Consider the following 27,602-nt stretch of genomic DNA (forward strand, 5'->3'; position numbering starts at 1 on the left):
ACCCAGCTGAACACCTCCAGAATACTTTGGAGCAATGTGTTTGCAGCACTTTCCTCTACCATTATCAGGCAGTACTCAGATCCTTTGCTTAATACTAAAATTGTAGAAATACTGCTTTACACATGAAAGCCAAGACACGACCTGAGCCACAGCTAAACAACAGCTAAAAACCAACACAAAGTTAAATGAAAGAAAAGAAAGAACAGTGAAATTGGAATTAAAGGCAACAAAGAAAGTAGAAGAATAAAAACAATAACAAATCCACAATAATTAAAAACTGAAATTAAAAGGTATAAAATAATTATGTATCAAAAATCCACTAAACATAAAGAAGATCTTGTGTATTGTTGTCATTCAAGAACACATTTAAAATACGTCTTTAGTTGACTTTTATAAGCATCCAGAGTCTGGAAATCATGGAGGCAGGAAGATCATCACAACCTGAAAAGCTCAAACTCACCAGGACCGAGAAGCTCATTTGTGACCTTCGCTAATGCTCTTTCTGTACTGCGATGAATTCTGAAACCTGACAAACTCTTCATCTACACATTCATCTGCAGGTGATCAGTTAGCTGTTTTACTAACGTACTAATCTTTCAAGACTTTTTGAATTAAGGGGAAGGCTGGATATTGGTCTATGTTTAACTGAGACAGCTGGATCAAGTAAAGGCTTTGTAAGTAGTGGTTTCACTATAGCCACACTGGAAGCCTGTGGTACAGGTCCTGCTAATAGAGATTAATTGATCATATTTAATGAGACTTCTTTGAGCAGTTTTGGAGGTATGGGTGTGATGTAGCTCAGTAGGTAGAGCAGGTCACCTACTGATCAGAAGGTCAGCGGTTCGATTCCTGGCTACTCCAGGCTACATGCCAATGTATCCTTGGGCAAGATACTTAACCCCAAGTTGCTCTCCGACCGTCCCGTCGGAGTATGAATGTGTGTGAATGATAGTTAATTAAAAAGCACTTAGCTTAGTACATATGGAAGTGCTTGTATGAATGGGAGTGCATGGGTGAATGTAAACATGTTGTAATAGCGCTTTGAGTGCTCATACTGAGTAGAAAAGCGCTATATAAGAGCTAGTCCATTTACCATGTTTTGGAGCAGTAAATATGAGCAGTCATTAAAGTTGCTATACTTAGTAATAGTATGTCTGTGGGATGGCTGTGAATGATTTTTCTTTAATATTTTACATTCTATTCATAAAGAAATTCATCAAGTCTTTACAAGTTAAAGGAACACTCCGGTGAACAAAGAGAAGAGGGGCCAGAGTGCGTTCTTGTTTTCCTCTTCCAGTGATGAAAAATAAAATATTCTAGCCTTAAGGTGTGCATTTCTGAGTTACACCAGGGAGTCGAACCTCTCTGATTTTTTGCTTTCTGTTTCGGGGGAGCCACAGTATGCAGTGTTGTACAACACTGGATGCAGCACTAAGATAATTGACTGTGGGAGTAAGGTTAGGTAGCTTCTCTGCATTCTGTTGGCACATGGCATTGAAGAAGATAAAAAAGGAAGCACCTCTTTAAATATTGTTACAGCCCTTTCAGAAAGACATCTAGTGTATTCAAACTGTTTTTTTCAGCGCTGCGTGATCCAGGATTGTAAAATTAGATGTTATCAAGAAATGGGCAGAGAAAAGAGGGTTTTGGGGAAAAAAAAACTGTTCTGTGTCATATGTCAGGACAAGATCCAGAGTGTGATGAAGATGGTGAGTGGGTGTCAGGTGTTGGCTGCGTGGCAGAGTTGGACCCAAATGCAGGACGCAGAGGCAGACAAGCTTAAACTCAAAGTGCAGTTTTAATCTTGAGCATTCATGTAATGTCCAAAACACAAAATCCCAGAGTCAAGGCGGTGTCATGGCCCTGGGTTTGACCCAGTGGTTTTGGACATTTGAGTTTTGGTGTTTAAGAATTCTTTATTATGCTTTTCTATGTTCTGGAGTTCCATTTTTTCCCCCTGCCTGTCCAGTTGGGTTATTATCCGTCTCTCTCTGTATCCTGTTCAGGTGTCTTGTCTGGGTCTCTGTATCTTCATTTGTTCATGCCCCCCCCTCCCATCTCATGACAAGTCTGCGTCTCTGTTCCCGTTGTGACACGTTTCCTGCTTTACTTTGTCAGTCTTTGTCTCGTGTGGTCTGTGTTTAGTTTTAGTTCCCAGTCTTGTCTGTATGATCACCCGCAGCTGTGTTCCCCAGTTCTGCAGTTCTGTTCCCTCATTTTTCTCTTTGCTCCTTGTTGTGTTGTTGTCTCTGGCTCCCAGTCCACTGTGAGCTCTCCAGTCTGTATTGTTTATGAGTAGCGTTCTAGTTTGTGCTGCTCACCCCGTCTGGCTCAGTGAATTCTGAGTCCTGCATGGTGGGGCCATGTCCTGCCCACCACACGGCTAACCGTGACAGGCGGCGCTGGAAACAGCAAGTCAACACCTAAGAGACAAGAGGGAACATCACCAACAAAGGTGCACACAGCTTGCAGGAAACATAAACAACAAGAAAAACTGAGACCTTAAATACACACACACACACCAGGTAATCAAGGAGAGTGAGACAGCTGGCAAGGATGAGGCACAGGTGAACAGAATCACAACAAATCAGACACAGGAAGTGGAACTCAAAGGAACGCACAAAAAATACAGAATAAAACATGAAGTGATGACAAAACAGGAAAGACTCAGTAAAGACACAGGGGGAAAGAAAAACTCTGAAGCAATGTAACTAGAAAACTCTTACCAAAGAGAAAATACATGAAACCATATAAACATTTAAAAAAAAGGGACCGCTGAGAATAACAAATAACTAAAGTAGTGCACTAAGAAATAAGAACATGAGTAACTATATTAATATACTAAAATACACACAGAAAAAAAAGCCAAATATAATCATAAGGCAACCAAGAATCTCAGAGTCCAAAATTCAAACACTGGGCCAAAGACCTAGGACCAGGACAGTGGTTGACCAAAGCTAATTAGGTCTAATAGTAAATCAAATGCAATGTTGAAGAAGTCATTTTCAGCTTCTACATGAATGTTACTATTACCCGCTATAATTATTTTATTACATTGTAATAATTAGTACATTGTTACATTCTGCTGCTGACCACATAAATCAAATGTCTGTTCTTCTGTATTTTGGAGGAATGTTTTGGACATTACATACTATATGTAAATATAGCTCCTATAATGCAGCATCAAATAGAATCAATTGAGCTACCTGAAATAAAAATGATCTCATTATTTTCACTCGCTTCATTTGTGCTACAGTATTTGCAACTCACACAACACAAGAAGAGCCTCATACTCTGAATGCAAATGTTCCTGATAAATATACATGATTATAATGAGTGCACATAGTGAGAACAGAACACACTCTACTGTCTTGTCTTAGAACGGGGGGGGGGGGGGGCTTTACCGAGTGCCATGATGGGTGGGGCTGAATGTGATCTTTGAAGTTTATCTAGCTTCAGCCCTCATTACAGCAGAATTAAGAGGGGGGTGAGATAAAAGGCTTCTTTTCACGAGAGAGGACAAAAATACAGAGGGAGAGAGACCCTCCTTGAGGATGAAAAGTGTGTGGAGTAGGTTTTGTGATCTCTGTGTGGTCTCTGTTGATAAGTGTCTCTAAACTGAGCAGTGGATAAGGACTGCACCCTGAATAACAGTCACCCCTCACAGGAAACAGTTCCAGTCACACCAATTTAATGTGTAGTGAGCGCTTGTTTCATGCTTCATTATTCTTGTTTGTGACCAGCCAGCCACTAATCATCTATTCATTTTCCCATAAGCTGGTTTTCTGTATTCTCAGAGATATACATTTGCAACGTCAAATAAAAATCTGAATTTTCTGCTCTGATTATTCTGGTAGAAAACTGGATGACTGTTTTTGAAGCAAGATTATGTGAGGTGATAAAGTTTAAGGGTCAAGCTACTGACAGATGTATTAGATGCATGTTTCCTATTGGCCAGAAGGGGTCTGCCATAGATCAGCCATTTCTCTGGCAACGAATGCTGTATTCAGGAACTGCTGGAAATACCGACTTACAGCGGGAGCCTGTATACATGATTTGGTAAACATCCCATCTGAACAGTAGCTGGTCCTTCTACTACGATTATGAAAATGGTGAGAAAGTTAAAAGCTGATTTTGTTATACAATGGTCATTCAGATATGGTTAGTCTGGTGGACACCAAAATACAAAACCAAAGTCCTTCTAGAAGCACGTCTCACCATTTGAAAAACCTCCAGACAGTTATTTTTAGATTTATTTTGAAGCACTGCTTGTTACTTTGATTTTCATAATCATTAGGAAAGAAAATTAGCATTTAAAAATTGACCAGTCACATCTGTTTAAAAAGAAACGCTTCAAAATGTCTTTGACTTAGACAAAACAAAGTTTCTGTCTTATATCTGAACTTATAACTGAATATGGTCACCACTCATTAAAACAGATTATTTTACGTTCGGACTTGGTTTATACAAAATACGAGGAGTACTTGAAGGCCACGCGATATGGACGCCCCCCTCTCCGAGCGCCAACCCCCTTTTTACGCCTGTGGAGAGCTGGCCGCGGAGCGGCGGACGGCAGTGTGCTCACAGGGCGCATGTGGAGGCAGCGACCTGCTGAATGAAACCAAGCAGAAGAAATCAACTAAACTTCGCATTATTTTTTCCCGCGTGGACTAACGGCACTTTTTTCATCAATAAACTTGGTGTGTAAAGTAGTGAAAGTTGGACGCCTGTCAGGAGATTTTTAGGCATGGACTGAGCGACAGGAATATCGAGGAAGAGCGCTCTCTTCCCTGCTCATTTATCTGCACAAACACCCGCTGCGGAAAAAACTGGATACTTAACGAAAACTTCACTGTAGAGAGGAGTAAACCGGCGCGCTGAGTGACCGAGGAGTTGTACCCAGAGCAAGGTGAGTGTCAGTGAGGCTGTGTGGAGGCTCTGAAGCAGCTCATACTCCGGGCTGTGCCTGTTACAATCCAATTGCGTGTGATTTTTTTTAAAACCATGGTTTCCCTCTAAATGTTCAAACTTCTGCCTTGTGATCAGTAATTCAAAAAAGTGAAGTTTATTTGAACATCAGTATTTGTGTGGATTCTGACTCAGGTCCCTCTTACTTTCTTACATACTTTTGCGTTATTATTAATGGTGTAACAGTTGAAACAGGTTAATGAGAGCTAGGTCAGCTAACGCTGAAACGCAGTTCACTGTGCTGGGCTCAAGTTAGCTAACTCACTCCATGCACGTCCTCTTGGACCCACTGCTCCAAAGGACAAACTCTTAATATTATCTGTATCGAGGTACGAGGTGTGACTTTGTCTTTTTCTTTTCTTTTTTCTTTTCTTTTTTTTTTAAAATTTTAACACGAGAAGCAGTAGAAGAAGCTGGCAGCGATTTATAAAACCCCAGCTTGAGGGCATTACCCAACTGAAGCTGCCGCGGGTCATCGCTCCATAAGAACACTGGCATGAATCTGGCCGCTTTTAATCGCTCTAACAGCCGTCAGCATTGACCAGCGTGTGAATGAGCGGTCAGCCAAGTCTAAAAAAAAAAGACTTTTTAATAAGTAGGTCCTTATATTTGTTGTGTGAGTGCCAGTATAATCAAAAAAGACTTTGCTCGTTTTTTTTTTCTCCATTGAGCGTCTTCATAAACATCCTTCGGGTTACAGATTTACGTTTTTCAAAAGCAAAGTGCAGTGTTGAACCCACATTTGCATTAAATAATTTAATACCATTGTAAGAAAACAATATTATAGCAAGATTTCCAATGCATTTCTCTCAGTGCAAAAATGCTGCAGATATACTTCGAATCAGAAAACCAGCAGGGAGAGAGTTTGTGCTCTATTTAACGTCAAAGGTCATATCAGGTCTGTTTTATTTTGTTAACATAGCTGCCACTGTGTTATCAATATACACTCAGGTGCAAGTGTCATTGGTGCCACTCTAACAGAGGGACTGTGCGTGTGAGAGTGTGTGACCTTTGTCCCACGGATGATGCTGCCTTCTTCTAGTGTTGTGTCTTCTGCTGCCTCATCACAGAACTGATGGTTTAGTGTGCCAGGAAATGAGAACACCCCTTGTAGTGACAATGATGATTGTTCATGTATTTGAGATTGTCTTTAAGATTGGGAAAACTAGACATTGCGCCTGTTTCTGTAAACAGTGTCCGTATTCTGAAATAAAAAGTGATTGTCAGATTGTCCACATTTCTTCCAGCTAAGCTGTCAGGCCCAGAGGCTGTGGAGATGCAGTGTGGAACAATATAACATTACGACTGTTTTATGCTGTGCTGTCCATCAAGTAACACACTGCAGTGTCACCAAGGTTGTTAGAATTAACTAAAGGTCATTAAAAAAAAAACAAGCAAGAATTTTAGTCAATTGAAATAAAAATAAGAACTAGAAAAAAACTTTCTTGATGAGGCTTTGGCGTCATCCAGATGACTGAGTCAGCATCTTTCACAAAGTGTTGTTTATGTTGCTATATTTGTATTGAACTTCTGAAATCTTACCCCTGGCAAATTGCCCCCCCCCTCCCCAAAAAAGTCATATTACAATAATTTTAAAAAACGCAAACTACAACTGAAAGAAATGGAAAAGAAGCTGTTTTAAAACTGTTTTAAAGCCTAGCAGGGAAAAAAAAAAACCCCTGTGAGCCAAACCGCTCTGCAAACTAACTGAAAATAAACTGAAGTGGAAACAAACATACAAAACAAAATAAAAATATAGCTAATTGGAAAACTAACATTCCTGGGTATTTAAGACCACTCTCAGTTGCTTCCTCTTGTTTAGGTTGTGGTTCATGTGAGATTATGATATTAGTAAGGACGTTTGAGTGGGGTAAATGGACTAGTTCTTATAGAGCGCTTTTCTACTCTGAGCACTCAAAGCATTTCCTCATTCATACAAACACTGTTTCCTACTTCAAAGTGCTTTCTATCTAACATTCACACACTGATGGTTGCATCGGAGAGCAATTTGGGCTTCAGTATCTTGCCCGAGGATACTTTGGCATGCAGATTGAAGCAGCCAGGAATCGAACCACCAACCTTCTGATTAGTAGATGACCTGCTCTACCTCCTGGGCCACAGCCATCCCGAAGGATCTGTCTGACTTAGGCAGAGGACATGTTTTCAGTGGCCCCGATATGAAAGACTTGACCAGCAAAACCAGTAGCTGACGCATTCTCCTGCTTGTATCGGTCAGCAGGAAGCAGACCTGTCTGGACTACTGAAATGACCTTTGCCCCTGTGTAGATGTCGTCATTACGGGTTCTACATTCAGCCTTTAAAAGCTTGACCTCCAGTCGCCAAAGATGGAAGAAAATTTGAATTTTAAAAGGGTGTCAAATAAATGAAGAGCTGTTTGTTTTTTTCAGGAATTTTACACACAGGAGGAAAATGTTGAGATATTTTTGTGAAAACGAAGCAGTAAGGATTAATATTCCAATATACCATTTTCTTCAGATGTGTTGTACTAGTGGAACAATATAGTAGCAAGGGAGCCTTTAAAAAGCTGTAGGGACATAACTGCAACTTGATTTCTCAGTATAACTCAACAGGTGTCATGCATAAAAGGAATGACTTCAGTTCAGTTAAGTGATATAATTAGCGATCACTTTAACAGAACAGAACAGCCAGGATTTGTAGCAGCCGTGGTTCTTAAGTGTCTCTATAATAAAACAAGACTCACCTCACAAATTTACTCACAGGCAAGGTGACAAAGGTCAAAAGGTGAAGGGGGTTGGGGGTTGGGTGTTAACTGCTCTTGTTTTGTGTCTGACAAATGGTAGGACTGCAGAGGGAGCATGTGGTGTCAAAACCTTTCATCATTTCTCACCAAAATATCCTCTCAGCAAACTATGGTCAGTTGGTGTCATGAGCTGAAGCGAAGGCAAACACTGCCTGACAAGATAAGGAACACTTTTGTATTGTTTAGTGTCTGCTGTGACTTTGATGCTGTCACTCCTGTAATGAACAGGTGCGGAGAATTCAAGGCCAGACCAAGAGTTTGATGAGCTGTGACTGGCTGGTCACTGCAGCAGCTCATCAGCTTAGGTGTTGACGAAGGATCCGTGAATATTGTACAGAGAGGGCAGAGCTGTCATTGAAAGGTGCCAAGTGGTTATTGTTGGGGTATGCTTGAAATGAACAAGTATCTGTAAGTAAGACAGGGGGACAAACTGTCACAGAGGAGGAGGGAAAATGTGATTTTCAGATAGGTTCTCTGAAGTCTTGCACATGGATGTAAAGAATGTAGAAAAAGAGGAGGAGGTTTATACTTGGCCTCCTTTCTCACCTCTGTACAGTCAGCCCAGTCACAGCTTGATGGTTAGTGTGGATATTGGTGGATGGACAAGTTACCCCCTTCCCCATATGAAGTGAGGCCAAAATACCTCAGAAATGGGCTTTTCCTTCTTGTGGAGGTACAATCAGTGTCTGCACAGTACTGACCTCGGCGTGGAGATGAGGTGTTGATGTCTTGCTCTCAGTTGACATGAGATTGTGGGTTTCTGTATGGCAGTTTCATCAGACTGCAGTTTTATTGTAGGTTTGCTCCACTTTGGCAACAACCAAAACCACAATTGTCTTGGTCAATAATCTTGATTTAACATCCATCATCTTGGCTTGACTGCATTAAACAGCCAATAAATCTGAAGTGTTAATGGAGGGGTGAAAGTGCACCGATGTGAAGGAAAAGGGATGCGCTCGATTTATAACAAGTTAAAATGAGAGATTCAAAGTGAAACTAAATTCAGCGAATAAAAAGAGTTGGAACACCTGATACCAGTAGATATGGGGGGAACTGCAGCAAGAAATTCACAGATGATTGGCAAATGCAGCCCACAGATTTGGCCCACTAAAAGTTCCTTCGCATGGAAAACCTCTGCTAGTAACATTACACAATAATAAGTTCTGAAACCTGTCAAAGTGAACTGGTTCCCAAAAGGAGCAAAGTTATCTGAGATATTTATGTGCATCCAATCTCATTGTACGTCCTGTATAATGACAATGAAGGCATTCTATTCTATTCTATTCTATTCTATTCTATTCTATTCTATTCTATTCTATTCTGTCTTCAAGGGATAGTTTTAACTACAGGTGTGTGATCAATCCCCAAAAGTAGAGAACAATATTTCAAGACATTTTATGATAACAATATTTCTGGCAATATAGGAAAAAATGATCAATAATGAACATTTTATTAATGATTGCAGGCAGTAGCATTTACATGTGTAAGTAAATGAAGGGTATTTTCCATCCTTGTTTTCCAAAGGGCTGCTGTCACTGATGGCACATGTGCTATTTGAAGTGTGAATCTATTGAAACAAGATGCCAGCAGCAGCGTTATAGTGCAATAGTAGTGGCACAGCAGAAGTCAGCTGTAAGTAGCGTTGACATTTTTTTTTTTTTCCTGGACATTTTAAGTGTAAAATAACAGCTTAACACTTTGAACAGTAACTAAAGTGTCTTTGTAACTCTTCAGAAGTCTGCACAATATTTTTGCATCATAAAACTAAAACGTATTTTATACCTGCGTCTTGGGGTGAGCTTTTTAACCAGCTGCTTAAGGTCCTGTTTTTCCACTGTGTAACCACATGAGAAATTTCCATCCACCGTTTGCTCTTCCTGTCATATGAAGTGAAACTAGTGAGAGTGCCCCAGCAGCGCTCGGTTGAGTCATTTATTTACATTGGGGTTGTGCATCACCACCTGCTAGTATCTCCTCTTTTGTAGCCTGATTGTACTTGATGGTGTATTTTTGCCTCATGTGGTGAAACACGTTTGTTTCTTTCACCTTTAACAGGAAAAATTTTCTTGCATATTTTGCAAAGTACTGTGTTTGATTGGCTGCTCCCTTTTTAGGTACTAAATGATCATCGGAGGCTAACACACGGCTCTCAGGCATGCCCAGGTTTGTCTTGTTGCACACAAGGGAATTTAAACACATGGCATTGCTAGAGCAATGATATTGTGACATTTTTATATCACATAAAAATTAATACAGGTCTAATATATACTAGTTTTGACTACAGATGGCAGGAAAGGAGCACATGTTCTGCAGCCACTTGTCAGCTCAATAGGGGATCAAAGAAGTTATTTGGAATGACAGCCAAGACTCAAGATATGAACGCTCATTTTACCCAGCAAGGGTCGGGGGCTCGTCCAATCCAATGACCAGATTAAGTACTCAATTTAATTATGTCACTGAGCATTAAGCCAGTAACCTTATCAGAGTGGTCTGGCTGTTTAATGGGGCTTTGTGGGCCAACAGATGCACCGAGATTAAGGACTATATGCTGGTGGTGCAAACCCTGAGAGAAGGGTTAGAAGACAGACGTGGAATCTGATACCAGGTGCCCCTACTGTGAGGCACCACCAGTTTCTGAGTTTCACCACAGATTGATCCACTGCAAAAGAACTGAAGGGATCCCATAATGTTAGTTAGCATTGTTAAAAAAATGATTATCAGATACTAATCAATACTAAAAATTTCTATCATATTAGATACACATTTGCAACAGTGCCATCTTTGCCTCCAACAGCTGACACACAACTTCACACAGCATGGCAGCAGGCTCACAGCCCCTCCCCTCATTAGCAGCTGAAGTAGTTTACCTTCACAACACAGAACAGCACTTTCGGGGGATTTTGAAAGGTCACTAAAGCTTCGGTTTCAGTAACATTGAAATATTAACAAGTATTGATACTTTTGAGTATTAAAAAACTAGACTTTTAACCAAGCTTGAAATTCTAGTGTGGTAACACCCCTAATTACAGCACGATGAATATCTCAGCTGGTTGCTACATATGCATTTGAACAGCTCTTACATGTTGGTGGAAGTTAATTCTAAACCCCAAACCGGACAGGATGAAGCTCCTGTTTTTCTGTGCTCATTATTTGAATCAGTAAAGGCTTTTTTTTTTGTGACTGAGAATTTCCTTTGATAACACTCCCCTGGATTTAATTAGACAGGGAGGCCTGTTCATTATTCAGATATGTAAATGTAGAGCCAGATACATGCAGTGCTATGGAATGTAAAATAGATTTGAGTGTTGAAACCGCTTTGAAGCAGCAAGTGTAGTGCTCTGTAAGAATGTGAATTATTAACTCATTATAGTATGGTGGTGTGCTCTTTGCTGCGTACCGCGTGTGCGTGCGTGCGCGCTTACGTTGTTCCCCGTTGAATGAAGCTGGTATGTTTGCGCAAAGTCAGTCTTGAAGCAGGAGTACATGTGACGCATTGATTTATCTAAGCACGGTCTACCTCCTGAGCTGAAGGGAACTGACTGAGAACTACAAAGAACTCTTGTACTAACATCACTGATGCACATGCTGTACAAGAGGATTTATATAAAAAAAAATGAACTAAAGATGAATTAGCATAAATAAAATCATTTATTATTATTTATAATATCTAGTACTACTCAGTATCCAGCATACGTTGACTATAGTTAGAAGCTAGCAATAAGCTAGCTAGCCTGTCGAGAATGAGAATCCAGGGTCAGTTCAGGCTGAGTTGGTCCGAAAACACAAACATGTACAGCACTACTATAATTGACAAGATGTAAAATTATATACATGGGAGGTTTTGGAGGGTTAGTCGAGTTAGACTAGTTGGCATGCAACTCGTTTCATGTACAGTGATCAGTTACTTTGCTAGCTACAGATTTACTGTTAGGCTAGTATAAACATAGCAGCACTATGTTTGATTTATTTTCTGGAATGTCAAAAAAGGTCTGCAGTAGAGTGCAGAAACTTGGATATAATACAAACACTGTCAGATTTTACAGTTCGTGGTAGATTTATAAAATTTTGCTAAGTAGCTGCAAAGTAGAAAGGCTATAAAACTGTCCCATAAACAAGCATCATTTTTTCTTGGCCTGTGCCTACTGAAATTTTTTCAGCAACAACATTTGGACTTTTTTTTTTAAACACAATCTTAAAGCTGCTCTATCATGATTTTTTTTTTGTATAGGGACTGTTAGCAAAAATATAACTTTCAATGCAATAATCACCCAGTATTTTAACTTTTCAGGTATTTATTGCATTTGTTTTTCTTAAATTAAAAGTCAAAGGTACAGAGGCATGGAATGTGGGCAAAAGTTTAACTCGCTCTGTGGTGCTTTACAAAAAAAAAAAATTCAGTTGTGTGAAACTGAGTTATGTTGTCACAGAAGTTTCAGCATGTTTGTTTCAGTTCCCTGTCTGATCTGGATCAGTTTTTGGATGAATTTTGCAGATCCAGTGCATGTTTTGTTCCTAATTGCTTTTTGATTGAAGCATGCTGAATATTATTTCATTAACGATTTTAAAAATTGGTCTGCGTCCTGTGAGTGTGTATATTTTGTACACTCTGTCTGTGTGGCAGCGATTAGACTTTGCTGCCAAACGTGTGGCCACACTGGTGACTGCATGCATGCAGAATAGTATAACAGAACCCTGTTTGTGTCCCTGTCTGCCTCAGGCTCTATTTGGTTCAATTCTTCAGCACAGTTTGCTTTACTAATCAGATAAAACCAAGTTGTAATTAAAGCCGCAAGCGGCGATGAGCGGGCCCTCGCACCCGGCGCGCGTCGACCCCTGGCGCGCTCCAGCCAAGCCGCGCGTCGACCCGTGGCACGCTCCAGCCGAACCGCGCTCGGAGGTTCTCGCAGACGAGAGAGTAGCTGGCTCACCCGGCTGCTGACGGCTCAGCAGGCTAGCCGTACTTCGCGTCGATCGTCTCCCGCTTCCACTAGGTGGCGTCGGTGAGTGCCCACTAATTAATATGTCACAATGCTCTATGTAATGCCTGCAGCCATCAATGAAACTGTAATGACCATAGGATGATGAGTATCAGTGTCCTACTGATTTCCTGTTGCCACTAGGTGGCGTTATGAGTGTGAAACAAAGCTGATAGAGGGGTGTGTCCGGTCTCCCTTACCCTCCCATTAAGCCTGTGAAGTTTGAGGCAGATCGGACAATGTATGTCAGAGATGTAACAATTTGGTGCACTGTGGTATATGAGTAAAATCCCACATTTAGAGGGTTGCTACGGCAACACCGTTCAATATTCTACAAAACCATGAATATCTTTTGATGGGCTACTTGTGTAGATGATCTGGAGCCATTTTGGTGTGACTGGATGAAAAGCTGTAGTAGAAGATGATTCAAATAGCAGGCCTGAAAAATGTGAAAAATGCTGCAAAAATGACACCTTAATTAGAACATGTCAGGCTTCCTGTTGGATTTCGGCTATCGGTCCAAGAGACTTTTTTGTACGTGTTAGGATGTTACTTCAGCATGCACGATTTCAGGTACACAGACCAAGCACTGCCCTGGGGCTGATGTTTAGAACCTATCTGGGCCTGAAATGGAAAAAAAGTCCAAATTCAGAGGGTTGCTACGGCAACACCGTTCAATATTCTACAAAACCATGAATATCTTTTGATGGGCTACTTGTGTGGATGATCTGGAGCCATTTTGGTCTCACTGGGTCAAATGCCCTAGGAGGAGTTGAGGCAAAAAGGCCTGGAAAAGGCGAAAAATGCTGCAAAAATGACACTTTAAAGTGAACGTGGCTGACTTCCTGTTGGGTTTCGGCTATCGGTCCAAGAGACTTTTTTGTAGATGTTAGCATTTTACATCAGCAGGCACATTTTCAGGTACATAGAGAAAGCACAGCCCAGGGGCTGATGTTTAGAATCTCTGTGAATTTGAAATTGAAAAAAGTCCAAATTCAGAGGGTTGCTACGGCAACACCGTTCAATATTCTACAAAACCATGAATAACTTTTGATGGGCTACTTGTGTGGATGATCTGGAGCCAATTTGGTGTCACTGGGTGAAATGCCCTAGGACAAGTTCGTTCAAATAGCAGGCGTGGAAATCGCAAAAATTGACACCTTCAATTGAAGATGGCCGACTTCCTGTAGGGTTTGGGGTATGGGTCCAAGAGACTTTTTTGTACGTCTTAGTATGTTACATGAGCATGTACATTTTCATACATGTAGATAAAACGTAGCTCCGGGGCTACTCAAAAAACATGCTATTTTAAGATATTCCGAGCTGCCACTAGGCGGCGCTCTAACGTTTATGGACTTTATGCATATGAATGTGTTCAGGGCAGCATGCTTATCACACCACTGAAGTTTGAGCCAGATTGGGCAAGTTGGCTTTGAGTTACAGCCATTTTTGTGTTCATGGCGAATCATCGAACTTTGCCGTCCCATAAGTGTCACGCCCTTTTGTCAAAAACTCACAGTTTTGAAAACACAGTAAGTCCAACTTCTTAAGGCTTTCCAGGTGAAATTTGAGATGGTTCTGCTAAACCACCTTGGAGCTGGACCTCCAAGTGTAAAATATGACATTTCCTGTTCCCACTAGGTGGCGCTGCGACTGATATTAAATATTGTCATATGTATGTGTTCAGGGGGGCACCCTCATCCTACTGGAGAAGTTTGATGCACATTGGATCATGTAGGTATGAATGAGAGGCAATCAAAATTTCATGGCGAATGATCAAAGTTCAAAGGGGCATAAGGACCCCTCCCCCTTGGCAAAAACTCACCATTTTCGAGATTTAGATTCCCCTGGGGGTGTAGGTTAGACAAACCAAATATGAAGATGATAACGTCTAAAACCTCTGAGTTATTAGAAAAAGTGTGAGGGCTGCAAATCGCCAAATTTGCATAATTAATTCAAAATGGCGGACTTCCTGTTGGGTTTAGGGCATGGCTCCAAGAGGATTTTTTGTGCGCCTGGACATGATATACATGTGTATGAAGTTTCATTCATGTACGTGAAACACAGCGGTGGGGCTCCAGTTTAGGGGGCGCTAGCGAGCCATTTGGGCGCGCCCTTGCCCGAGCCCATTAAAATACTTAAATTTTCACCAGGTGTGACGCATGTGCAAAGTTTCATGAGTTTTTGAATATGATAAAGCCCCCAAAAAGCCAATTCATTTGCCTGAATAATAATAATAATAATAATAATTAAAGCCGCAAGCGGCGATGAGCGGGCCCTCGCACCCGGCGCGCGTCGACCCCTGGCGCGCTCCAGCCAAGCCGCGCGTCGACCCGTGGCACGCTCCAGCCGAACCGCGCTGGGAGGTTCTCGCAGACGAGAGAGTAGCTGGCTCACCCGGCTGCTGACGGCTCAGCAGGCTAGCCGTACTTCGCGTCGATCGTCTCCCGCTTCCACTAGGTGGCGTCGGTGAGTGCCCACTAATTAATATGTCACAATGCTCTATGTAATGCCTGCAGCCATCAATGAAACTGTAATGACCATAGGATGATGAGTATCAGTGTCCTACTGATTTCCTGTTGCCACTAGGTGGCGTTATGAGTGTGAAACAAAGCTGATAGAGGGGTGTGTCCAGTCTCCCTTACCCTCCCATTAAGCCTGTGAAGTTTGGAATAGATTGGACAATGTATGAGAGAGATGTAACAATTTGGTGCACTGTGGTATATGAGTAAAATCCCACATTTAGAGGGTTGCTACGGCAACACCGTTCAATATTCTACAAAACCATGAATATCTTTTGATGGGCTACTTGTGTAGATGATCTGGAGCCATTTTGGTGTGACTGGATGAAAAGCTGTAGTAGAAGATGATTGAAATAGCAGGCCTGAAAAATGTGAAAAATGCTGCAAAAATGACACCTTAATTAGAACATGTCAGGCTTCCTGTTGGATTTCGGCTATCGGTCCAAGAGACTTTTTTGTACGTGTTAGGATGTTACTTCAGCATGCACGATTTCAGGTACACAGACCAAGCACTGCCCTGGGGCTGATGTTTAGAACCTATCTGGGCCTGAAATGGAAAAAAAGTCCAAATTCAGAGGGTTGCTACGGCAACACCGTTCAATATTCTACAAAAGCATGAATATCTTTTGATGGGCTACTTGTGTGGATGATCTGGAGCCATTTTGGTCTCACTGGGTCAAATGCCCTAGGAGGAGTTGAGGCAAAAAGGCCTGAAAAAGGCGAAAAATGCTGCAAAAATGACACTTTAAAGTAAACGTGGCTGACTTCCCGTTGGGTTTGGGCTATCGGTCCAAGAGAGTTTTTTGTAGATGTTAGCATCTTACATCAGCAGGCACATTTTCAGGTACATAGAGAAAGCACAGCCCAGGGGCTGATGTTTAGAATCTCTGTGAATTTGAAATTGAAAAAAGTCCAAATTCAGAGGGTTGCCATGGCAACACCGTTCAATATTCTACAAAACCCTGAATAACTTTTGATGGGCTACTTGTGTAGATGATCTGGAGCCAATTTGGTGTCACTGGGTGAAATGCCCTAGGACAAGTTCGTTCAAATAGCAGGCGTGGAAATCGCAAAAATTGACACCTTCAATTGAAGATGGCCGACTTCCTGTAGGGTTTAGGGTATGGGTCCAAGAGACTTTTTGTACGTCTTAGTATGTTACATGAGCATGTACATTTTCATACATGTAGATAAAACGTAGCTCCGGGGCTACTCAAAAAACTTGCTATTTTAAGATATTCCGAGCTGCCACTAGGCGGCGCTCCAACGTTTATGGACTTTATGCATATGAGTGTGTTCAGGGCAGCATGCTTATCACACCACTGAAGTTTGAGCCAGATTGGGCAAGTTGGCTTTGAGTTACAGCCATTTTTGTGTTCATGGCGAATCATCGAACTTTGCCGTCCCATAAGGGTCACGCCCTTTTGTCAAAAACTCACAGTTTTGAAAACACAGTAAGTCCAAGTTCTTAAGGCTTTCCAGGTGAAATTTGAGATGGTTCTGCTAAACCACCTTGGAGCTGGACCTCCAAGTGTAAAATATGACATTTCCTGTTCCCACTAGGTGGCGCTGCGACTGATATTAAATATTGTCATATGTATGTGTTCAGGGGGGCACCCTCATCCTACTGGAGAAGTTTGATGCACATTGGATCATGTAGGTATGAATGAGAGGCAATCAAAATTTCATGGCGAATGATCAAAGTTCAAAGGGGCATAAGGACCCCTCCCCCTTGGCAAAAACTCACCATTTTCGAGATTTAGATTCCCCTGGGGGTGTAGGTTAGACAAACCAAATATGAAGATGATAACGTCTAAAACCTCTGAGTTATTAGAAAAAGTGTGAGGGCTGCAAATCGCCAAATTTGCATAATTAATTCAAAATGGCGGACTTCCTGTTGGGTTTAGGGCATGGCTCCAAGAGGATTTTTTGTGCGCCTGGACATGATATACATGTGTATGAAGTTTCATTCATGTACGTGAAACACAGCGGTGGGGCTCCAGTTTAGGGGGCGCTAGCGAGCCATTTGGGCGCGCCCTTGCCCGAGCCCATTAAAATACTTAAATTTTCACCAGGTGTGACGCATGTGCAAAGTTTCATGAGTTTTTGAATATGATAAAGCCCCCAAAAAGCCAATTCATTTGCCTGAATAAAAATAAAAAAAAAAAAAATAATAAACGAAGCAATTACAATAGGGCCTTCGCACAGTTCGTGCTCGGGCCCTAATAATAATAATAATAATAATAAACGAAGCAATTACAATAGGGCCTTCGCACAGTTCGTGCTCGGGCCCTAATAATTGGAACTGAGCTGTAAGCAGAGCACTGTCTGTCTGAATTTTGGAAAACTGATGGTGTCCTCTTTAAGAAAAAGAACTTGGAGTGGGAAAATACTTTAATTCATGTCGCTTTCCCACTCTCTATACCTCACTCTACAATTTCATTCCTCCCTTTCTCTCCATTCATCGCTCTTAACTCAATACTCAACACTTTCTGCAGCTCTCATTTTCTCAGTATTTCCTCATGGCGGCATTCATCATACCCGTGCTCCCATATCATGTCCCATCATTCTGTGGCGCTCAAGCAGCCGTTTGTAGAAGGCCCTCAGAAAGAATGAGCCCTGACTGTGAGAAAGGGTGACATGGATGAGAAGGGCTTTGTCAGTGCACTCAAAAAGAGAAGATGAAACCTCTGCCTCCACCTGAACACACACAATCTTGCAATCATGTGCACGAGCCCTTGTTCTTCTGCCCTTGTGAGGTCTACATGAAGGCAGAATTTATTTATTTTTTTAGCCTTAACCTAACCTGAGCTTTAATCTTCTGCTGTCTTTGAGCCTGGTCTAATCTAAGCCTGATCCTAATAGACCCTAATTATAAAACCCACATCAATCTAGACACAAGATAAGAGGCTTATGCTTTATATACATTTGTAAATGAGTCCGTAAACAACACAGGGTTTGTTGTTTCCTTCTTTTTCTTTTTTTTTTTCTTCTTCTTCTTCCGCATGTTTTAGTTTAAGAATTTTGCTTGCACATATTTTCTGCTGTGCTTGGTTCTTGCAACTTTGAAAGGGGTGGTCTGAGATCTTGTAACCCCCCCCCCCTTTCATTTTCTCTGTAAGGTGGGAGAGAGGGAAAGTGGCCCTGCCTCCTTTGTTTCTTTTGTTGAAGAAGAGGCTGAAAAGACCAGCCAAGCAGACAGAGGATTGTGAAGAAAAGGTGGGGGTTTAGAGAGAAGCCTAGAGGAGAGAGGCGGCGATGTGAGGATGTGTGTCTCCTCCCTTCCCCTGTGTGTTAGTTGGAAAACAGCTGGTGTTGACTGCAGGTTTCTTTTCCAGCTCCTAAGAGAAAGGACAGGTGAGTGGGTGTGGTGGAAGAGGCAGTGTCCACCATCTGGAAGATAACCTCGAGAGTCTAGGCTTTAATATCCAGAAACCTGCTTTGAAAATAAACTTTGTGAAGTTACCTTAAAAGTCAATTAAGCATGTATGGGAATGTGTTCATGTTGAAACATTGAGATCTAGTGGCGGCTTAAGAGGATGGTAATGAGTGTGAATTCTGAAGTTTTTCTGTATTCTTTCATTGCTTGGCTACATTCATCCTGGATTATGAGGTGGGCTGATATGTGCACTTGAAACTGAATATCATCTACATGACGTCAGGCAGCTTTGGCTTTTGACTCCAGAGGCAACAATATGAGAAGTGTCTGCTGTGGTGACACTATCCAGATTTTTTTTTTTCCTTTCTCTGTGTGTGTGTGTGTGTGTGTGTGTGTGTGTGTGTGTGTGTGTGTGTGTGTGTGTGTGTGTGTGTGTGTGTGTATGTGTTTGTGTGTGTGTTTTCGTGACATGCAGACAAGCATGAAAAGCACCATTTTGAAATGCCGACAGTCAACTGTTGCCAAGTGGCAACCATGAAAGCTGCTGGAGAACAGTGAACACTCAGTTTCCCTAGAAACAGCCTTTTTTCCCTCCCCTAAATGGACTCACCCCCCTTAAGTCCCTTTATACCCCCTGGGGGTGTGGGGGTGTGGGGGTTGTCCTGGGAAAAGGAGGTTGCTATGGTAGGCCAGAGATGAATGTTAGACAGGCGTGTTAAAAGTTCAGGACCTTGGCCAGCTGCTGGTGGATTCCAGGTACAAAACTCTGTTCCTGTGATGTCTTAAACTGCTTTGCCTGGGTAAGGAATGGAAGCTAAATATCCATGATCCTGGCTGGAAAAAGCCGTGGCATTTGAAATGGTACACCCATCGTTTTTTTTCTCATCCCACTGTGGGCTATGTATTTCTTTACTTAAATTAAAATCAAACATGGCAACTTTGGCAGTAAGGACTTAAATGGTTATTTAACAATTAAAACCAGCAGGTTGTCAGATAAATCACTTGAGGTTTTTTTAAATTTACAGATATGTTTACAACACAATAGGAGAAATTTAAGTTATATTGTTGAAATCTTGTAACGGCTAACAAAATAGGGCAAATCTCAAGCATTTAATCCATTAATAAGGTTCATGAGAAGTTGTTGAATGCGCTTGTAAATAGACCGTGAGTTATGATTCACTCTGTAGTGACATGTAATGGAGAGAGGCAGCAAGTAGAGATGCACTGAATTGAACTAATCTATTCTGACAGCAATTTAGAAATATTGGCTGAAATTCTGTTCTCACAACAGTTGTACTGATTTAATTTGGGTACTGATTAATGTAGGTCAGCTAAAGATTTTCCTAGTAGTCTCGAGCTGCATTGGAATAGTTTTATCAGTTGTCCTTTCCCAATACTGTGAAGCTACCTGGATAGAGCAGCAATAATAATAATAATGCTATTGTTGTTATTAATGGGACTTTAAAATACTCTAAATGTGGATACACAAATTGAGCTGCCTGTTTGATTCTGGAAAAAGTGGTAATGATTCTGAATGTGTCTCAAAAGCCAAGAGCATGTGACCATGCTAAGTGGCTATTTATATATTACAAATAATATGGCATGTTTAAAGCTAATAAATCATAAGTGAATGTTTGCCTGCAGGGATTACCTTTTACTTTCTTTAATTCATGTTTTACTCTCCTGCAATGATCCCACGCCTGAGGGGATATTATGAAGTGAAATTAGTTGGTTAGCGAGCTTTGTCAAGCTTAAAAAGTAAGTTTTCTGTGTCATAAAAATTGCTCCCTTACACCGAAATCACTGTGGGAACTTATGCTGAACACATCACTTGGTCTGGAGCAGGTTATGTTCTAAGTTTTGGTTTAAAATCAACTGGAAGTGGTAATTTTTTACTGATTCTTTTATTGATGGCATGCTTTCAGCACAATATAGATTGTTTGCTGGGTGTATACATTTGATATGTCCAGATTGTTAAACTGTACCGTACTAAAACCACTGAAAAAGCGCAGACTGTGTACCGCATTGTCATATCACGTATTCATTTGGTGATTCAAAAAATGAATAAAATTTTGTTACTAGGGATGTGCGTGACTAGTCAACTAGACATCGTTGCTATTGTCACCAGTCGGTACCAGACCAGGCTGGAGCCTATCCCAGCTGACAGGGTACACCCTGTACAGGTCGCCAGCCTGTCGCAGGGCCAACACAGACAACATCCACACTCACATTCATGCTCTCATTCACACCTATGGGCAATTTAGAGTTTCCAATTAACCTAACCCTCAGAAGTGCATGTCTTTGGACTGTGGGAGTACCCAGCGCAAACCCACCCAGACACGGGGAGAACATGCAAACTCCACACAGAGAGAGGGAGGGGCCTGGGGCAAGGTGGAATCGAACCCAGACTTTCCAGATGGTATTCTAACTGTGAGGCAGCAGTGCTAACACCGTGCTGCCTGTTTTGATATATTTAACATCAATTTATTTTAAGTTTTTTTTCTTCATTGTTTGTTTGGAGTATAACGTGCAGTGTTCATAATGCACGATGCGCAGTGCGATTCATTATTGAAGAGCGCGATTAATGCCTTTGTTTGCAGTTTTTGACATTGTTCATTAAACAATGTTAGTCTAATTTTTTCCCTTGTTTAGTTGACTAAGAAATTAGTCACCAGGAACATCCCTAGTTGGTATACTTGATTCTAATGCTAATCCGGCCCACTTGTCAACCAATCAGCATTCGACCCACACGTCATCTGCGTGTGAGTGCAGTTGGCATTTTGAAGGAGCAGTGGGTGGAAATCCCTCTCTGTTTGCTGTCCAAATAGAAACGCGTATGCACGTGGAATTGCTGGAGCTGGATTTAAAGATTTCACTATTTGGCTGTTTGAGTAGATATTCAGTTTCCAGTTATGGGATTGTGCATAACTGACCAAAGAAAACTAAAATCTTTCTCACTGTCTGTTTGGTTGACTGTTAGCAGCAGCCCTACTTAAATGTTAATATGTTGGAATATATGCTACCAATATATGATGCACCCTTAGCAGCAAGCACTCACATTTTTAAATCTGTAATAAAAAAAATATTTGTGTTTGTGTTTTTTTTATTTTTATTTTTTTAATTTTTAGAATAATTCAAATGACCGCACGCGCGCGTGTGTATGTTTGTTATATTTGCTCTTGTTTTATGGCTGCATGAGCATGAGCTGCATGAGCTGCTGCATGAACTACAGTATCCTTTTGCTTGTCATGTACGTGTTCCAGTATTTTTACAAACCGCCTATCGTTGTCTTCTTACTATGACACTTCATACTCCCTCAGAGATCATGGGTCATGGGGCTCATGTGGATTGACACAATCCTCTTTTGGTTTTTGGTTTTAACAGTGGGCCAAAAACTTCTACTGAAATGTTTGCATGAATATATGACTGGATCTATGTGTTTGTGAGTGTAAACTCACTGTGAGCCCACAGTGTTTCCTTCCAGCCTTTGCTGTTAGCTCAGCTGAGCTCCAGCACAGTGTAGCAGCACACTGGCTTCACTGTAGCCCTTCACTGGGTTGGATTTACAAGACTTTGAATTAGACATTCATTGAGCCGATCTGAAATTTTGGTTCCATTCGGCAGTATTACAGTTCATTGTAAAACCAAAAACATGCTGTGTGTCTAATTCAGAGTTCAGAGGACAGTATGTACTGCTAGTGTGTACCTTGAAAGGATGTGCTGAGTAAAACTTGTAATGTAGCACCTCAAAAAAAAACTAGACGTGTGTGTGTGTGAGTGTGCGCGTGCAATTGAGCCTTTAGGTGGCTTTTATGAATAACACTCTGTTCTTGGTAAGGAAGGAAAAAAAAAAACAATCTTTCCCACCAGTTGCACCTTGGTGACTTTAATCTGATTGCAAATAAACCAGGCCTCTGTTATCTGGGTTAGCGCTCTGAAGGGGGTTTTTAAGATGGTGTGTTTTTAGCCAAACTGTTCAAGTTCATGTAACTTGATAACAATAAACAATCATCATCTGCTATTCCATGAGTGCAAATACAGTGGGGGAAATAATTATTTGATCCCCTGCTGAATTTGTAGGTTTGCTAATTTCCAAAGAAATAAACAGTTTCTAATTTTTATGGTAGTTTCATTTTATGGAAGGAGATATAATATCAAACAAAAATCTAGAAAAAAACACTTAACTGAAATGTTAAATCTGTTCTGCATGTCATTGAGTGAAATAAGTATTTGATCCCCAAGCAAAACATGACTTAATACTTGGTGAAGAAACCCGTTGTTGTTGTTGAGCACAGCAGTAAGACATTTCTTGGAGTTTCTCACCAGGTTTGCATGCATCTTAGGAGGGATTTTGGGCCACTCCTCTTTACAGCAGCTCTCCAAATCCTTTAGGTTTCTTGGCTGCCACTTTGCATCTCAAAGCTTTGGCTCCCTCCACAGAGTTTTCTATAGGGTTGAGGTCTAGAGACTGGATAAATTTCACTCAATGACATGCAAATCTGTTTGTTTAATGTAACTTGTTTTTTTCTTGATTTTTGGTTGATATTATGTCTCTTTCTGTTAGAGTGAATCTAGCATAAAAAACTGGAGGCTGTTCATCTTTTTATAAGTGAGCAAACTTAAAATTTAGCAGGGGATCAAATAATTATTTCCCCCACTGTTCTTCTTTCAGTGTTCGGCCTGAACACAGTTAAGCAGACAGATAAACTCTTTGACAAATGACAGGTGTATTGTCTCATCTTTTATCGAGATGTTTCGCTTCAGATTATAACGGTGAAACTGCAAGAAAATTATAAAACACAGGTTTCAGGTGTTGTGAATATTACACATTCAAATACATCCCAGAAATGTCAAAAATGAGAATATAAGCAGCATACAGCACATAAACCAGACTGCTTGAATAGGTGCTGTGTAATTAACCCTTTTACCATACTAGAGAAATTCACTAAAAAAGTGTAGCTGAAAACAAAGGTGTAAAGATGTATTCTGAAATCAAGCAACATTATTCTGTAACCATGCCACTAATAGAAACATCAACTGTATGACCAACCAAAAAAAATCAAAATAATAGCATATCTTCAAGCAGTATGATTAAGTGGTTATCAATTTATTGTGTTTGGCTCAAAAAGATGAAATTGGACAATTTTTAAGTTGAAAAATCTCTGTGCTAATGATAATGGTTTCTTCCAGGATGACACCATCATCCTCCATAGGGCACGAGGGGCTATAAAAGTGATGTAACTGATGGAGATGGTGTGAGTAAATGGAGCCACTTTGTCAGCATTAGTCTAATTCTAAAGAGAAACCTTTGATCCTGAATGTATTCTTTAAGTGTCTGTTTGTTATTTAGTTTTTCTTCCTTGTGTGCTGCCCTGCAGACAGACAGGATTATCTCAGGCTGTCAGGCATTAACTTCCATTCAAATGTCAACACAACCCCAAGTACTTAGACCAGCAGGATTCCGGCTGATCAAATTAGATGGTATAGATGTACATTAAACTGTGTTGGGCATAAATAAGTATTGTTGCATAAAATACTTCCATGAACGCTGAAAATGTTTTGGTAAGAAAATATGTCAGCAAGATAAATATCTAGTGCCTTTTAAAGAGTCACTGGCTGAAGAAAAATGAAAACAGTCTGCCAAAGAAATAGTTAATGAGCTAATGGTATTTAATAGGTTTCCTTTGCAAATTACAGACATTTGGAAACACTGTAGTGTTTAGTGACACATAAATTGGTAGGAATAATAAAATTGTGACTACAGGCAAATAAACAAACCAGTGCTGCTGCAATCAAATTAAAAATGCCTTTATCATAGACCATTATTTGCTGTTTTGCATTCTTAAAATTTACCCAACTTGGTTTCCCCTCATTTAGTTTGTGTGTGTGCAGACAAAGAACAAGGCTGTAAAGTGTTGGTGGTTTACCTCATGCGTTCCTCAGCAGAAGCGATTATCTGCAGAGGAGCTATAAATGTTTTACAGCACTGACTACCCCTCCTGTTTCAACCTTATTGCTGTGTTTTACAACAACGCATAAGACATTGTTTCCATTTGAGTGGCTGACAGTTGTTATTTATGATGTGTCCTTAACTTGCAATGAGCTTATGTTACATTCATCAACACATTGTCTACTTTTGTTCTCATGGCTTTGCCTAGGGGCTTGTGCAGAAAAGCTCCCTACTCCAGTTTTCCTCTGACACTTTGGATTTCAAGTAATGACTGAGGATATCAGTTAAGATTTACCAGTATTAAGATTATTACTGTCCAACTGTTCGAAGCAAGAAAAATGGGCAAGCATAATGATTTGAGTGAGTTTGAAAAGGGCCAAATTGTGATGGCTAGACAACTGGGTCATAGCATCTCCAAAACTGCACTTCTTGTGGGGTGTTCCCGGTCTGCGGTGGTCAGTATCCAGGGTTCTAGCCAGAAAAATTCTACAGGCTGGCAGGATCGTATGACCAGGGGGCATGTCCCTCTCGGTACTGACCAAACCTACTGAACAACTGCTTGCTAATGTTAATGGCCGCGCCGCTGGCTGTCTGTTAGATAGCGATCCGTTCTGGTAGCTAACTGCTGAAACTCTCAGGTGATCAACTGCTGGCTAGGACCCTGGTATCTATCAGAAGTGGTTCAAGGAAGGAACAGTGGTGAACCAGCGACATGGTCATGGGCAGCCAGGGCTCACTGATGCACGTGGGGAGCGAAGGCTGGCCTGTGTGGTCCAATCCAATGGACGAGCTGCTGTAGCTCAAAATGCTAAAAATTTTAAACTTGCTTCAGAAAGGTGTCAGAATACACAGTTCATTGCAGTTTGTTGCGTGTGGGGCTGCATAAATGCACACCGCCGTCCACCGAAAGTGCCAACAATGGGGACATGAGCATTAGAACTGGACTATGGAGCAATGGAAGAAGGTGGCCTGGTCTTATGAATCACATTTTCTTTTACACCACGTGCATGTGTGTCGCTTAGCTAGGAAATGCCTGGCACCAGGATGCACTATAGGAAGGTAAGCCGGCAGAGGCAGTGTGATGCTTTGGACAATATTCTGCTGGGAAACCTTCGATCCTGCTATCCATGGGGATGTTATTTTGACACGTACCACCTACCTAAGCATTGTTGCAGATCATCTACACTTGTTCATGGAAACAGTATTCTCTGATGGCTGTGGCCTCTTGGTTCAAGAATAGTTTGAGGAGCACAGCAATAAGTTTGAGGTGTTGGCTTGGCCTCCAAATTCCCCAGGGTTAGGAATCAAGCATCTGTGGGATGTATTGGACAAATAAATCTGATCCATGGAGGCCCCACCTCACAACTTACAGGATTTGAAGGATGTGTTACCAACATATTGGTGCCAAATACCACACGTCTTCAGGAGTCTAGTGGAGTCCATGCCTCGACAGGTCAGGGCTGTTTTGGCAGCGAAAAGGGGCCAAAACAAGTGGTCAGAATGTTATGCTCGATCGGAGTATGCTGTACAGTCATTCCACCCTGGAAAAAGAACATTAAAAATAAATAATTAAAAGCTCCAAATTACCATGATATTCATGCCCATGCCCACTTCTGATCACAACTGTACATTTTCGTCTGACAGTGATATGGAGTAATTAAAGTGTACATTTATTTTGATTCCTGGATGCTTTATGCAGGGTTCGTATGGGTGCTGGAAATCCTTGAGAATCCTTGGATTTAATATTGTCCCTCAAGGTTTGAAAAGTGCGTGAATTTTGGATATAGTGCTTGCGAGCATTGTGAGCAGCCTTTCGAGCCCTTCTACCGTAGCTTGACGCACTCACAAACATAAAATTAAAAAAAAAAAAAAAAAAAAAAATAGCAGAATAAGCTGTTTATTGTTGGCAGAGGTTTTCATGGATGTAATCCACATACACAACTTTGCTGCTCAACTTATTTTCCTCACAAATGTGGTGCCATTTATAGTATAAGATTCTCTCATCTGTTGGATGGCCATTGAAATACCTGGGTTGCCCACTCAACTAAAATATATGTATGCATGTATATAGAATTTGGGGAACACTAGTGACTTGGATCAACTTAATTGCTGTGCTTTGGGTGCAGCGGCATTGGCAAAAGAAGTCAAGAAACAGAGAAAAATGTGAAGAGTTAACTTATTATCCAGACTGTCTCATGTAAAAATCTGTCACAACTTAAAGACCAAGTTCTGGGTTCTTCTTTGACCTACTTTAGTAAATGCATGGCGTTTTTATTGGGGTGTCTGTATAGATGTGAGATAATTAACACATTTGAAGGTTTTTTTTTGTTTTGTTTATGTTTTGTTCTTACCCGAGTGAAAGCAATAGCAACTGGGGATAACACTGAGAGTTAGGCCCCGGTTTACACGAGAATGTTTCCAGATGAAAACGGTTTTGATGTGTTTCGGCCTCCCGTTTACACAAGAACAGAGTGAAAACTATACTTTTTGGAAACGGGCTCCAGAGTGGAGCGTTTTTGAAATGCTCCGGTCTCCGTTTCCGTATAAACAGACAAAAACGCTACTTTTTGAAAACGGGGGCACTTGCAGATGCTCACTATGGTTGCGGCGCCTATATCCACACTGCCAACTTGTGGCCTGGCAGTAGGAACTGCAGCACTTTTAGTGTCTTGTGTTTTTGTGTAAACAGAGATCGTTTCTGAAATGTTTCCGTGTGAACGTGCTATTTTTTGAAAATGAAAACAGCAAACCAACACAGTTTCCACTGGAAACGCTCTCGTGTAAATAGGACCTGAAAGGGTTGGTAATTAAAGTAGTCAGCTAAGTAAGCTTAGCTGATGACCATGTGGTTCCCATACTGACTTAAAAACAACAACAAAAATAAACTATCACGGCTAATATGGGGTTGGGGATTTGGTTGTTGTTGTTGTTGTCGTCGTCGTCAGATTATGATGAGTTGATCTTTTCTTGCATGCAATTAGAGAACTGGCCAACGAGGTGGCACACTACTTGTCATGTTCAATGT

General features: G+C 41.1%; 1 protein-coding gene across 1 annotated transcript in view; it reads left to right on the top strand.

Annotated features, from left to right (window-relative positions):
• The first annotated feature begins 4,559 nt into the window (after nt 1-4,559).
• Nucleotides 4,560-27,602, top strand: part of plxnb1b (plexin b1b) — a 116,972-nt gene continuing 93,929 nt past the window's right edge. Inside the window, exon 1 of the mRNA XM_030728742.1 lies at nt 4,560-4,909. The gene's annotated coding sequence lies outside the window, so the exon portion shown is untranslated. The remainder of the gene's footprint in view (nt 4,910-27,602) is intronic.

Source organism: Archocentrus centrarchus, chromosome 5, assembly GCF_007364275.1.
Source record: "Archocentrus centrarchus isolate MPI-CPG fArcCen1 chromosome 5, fArcCen1, whole genome shotgun sequence".
Classification (NCBI taxonomy): domain Eukaryota; kingdom Metazoa; phylum Chordata; class Actinopteri; order Cichliformes; family Cichlidae; genus Archocentrus; species Archocentrus centrarchus.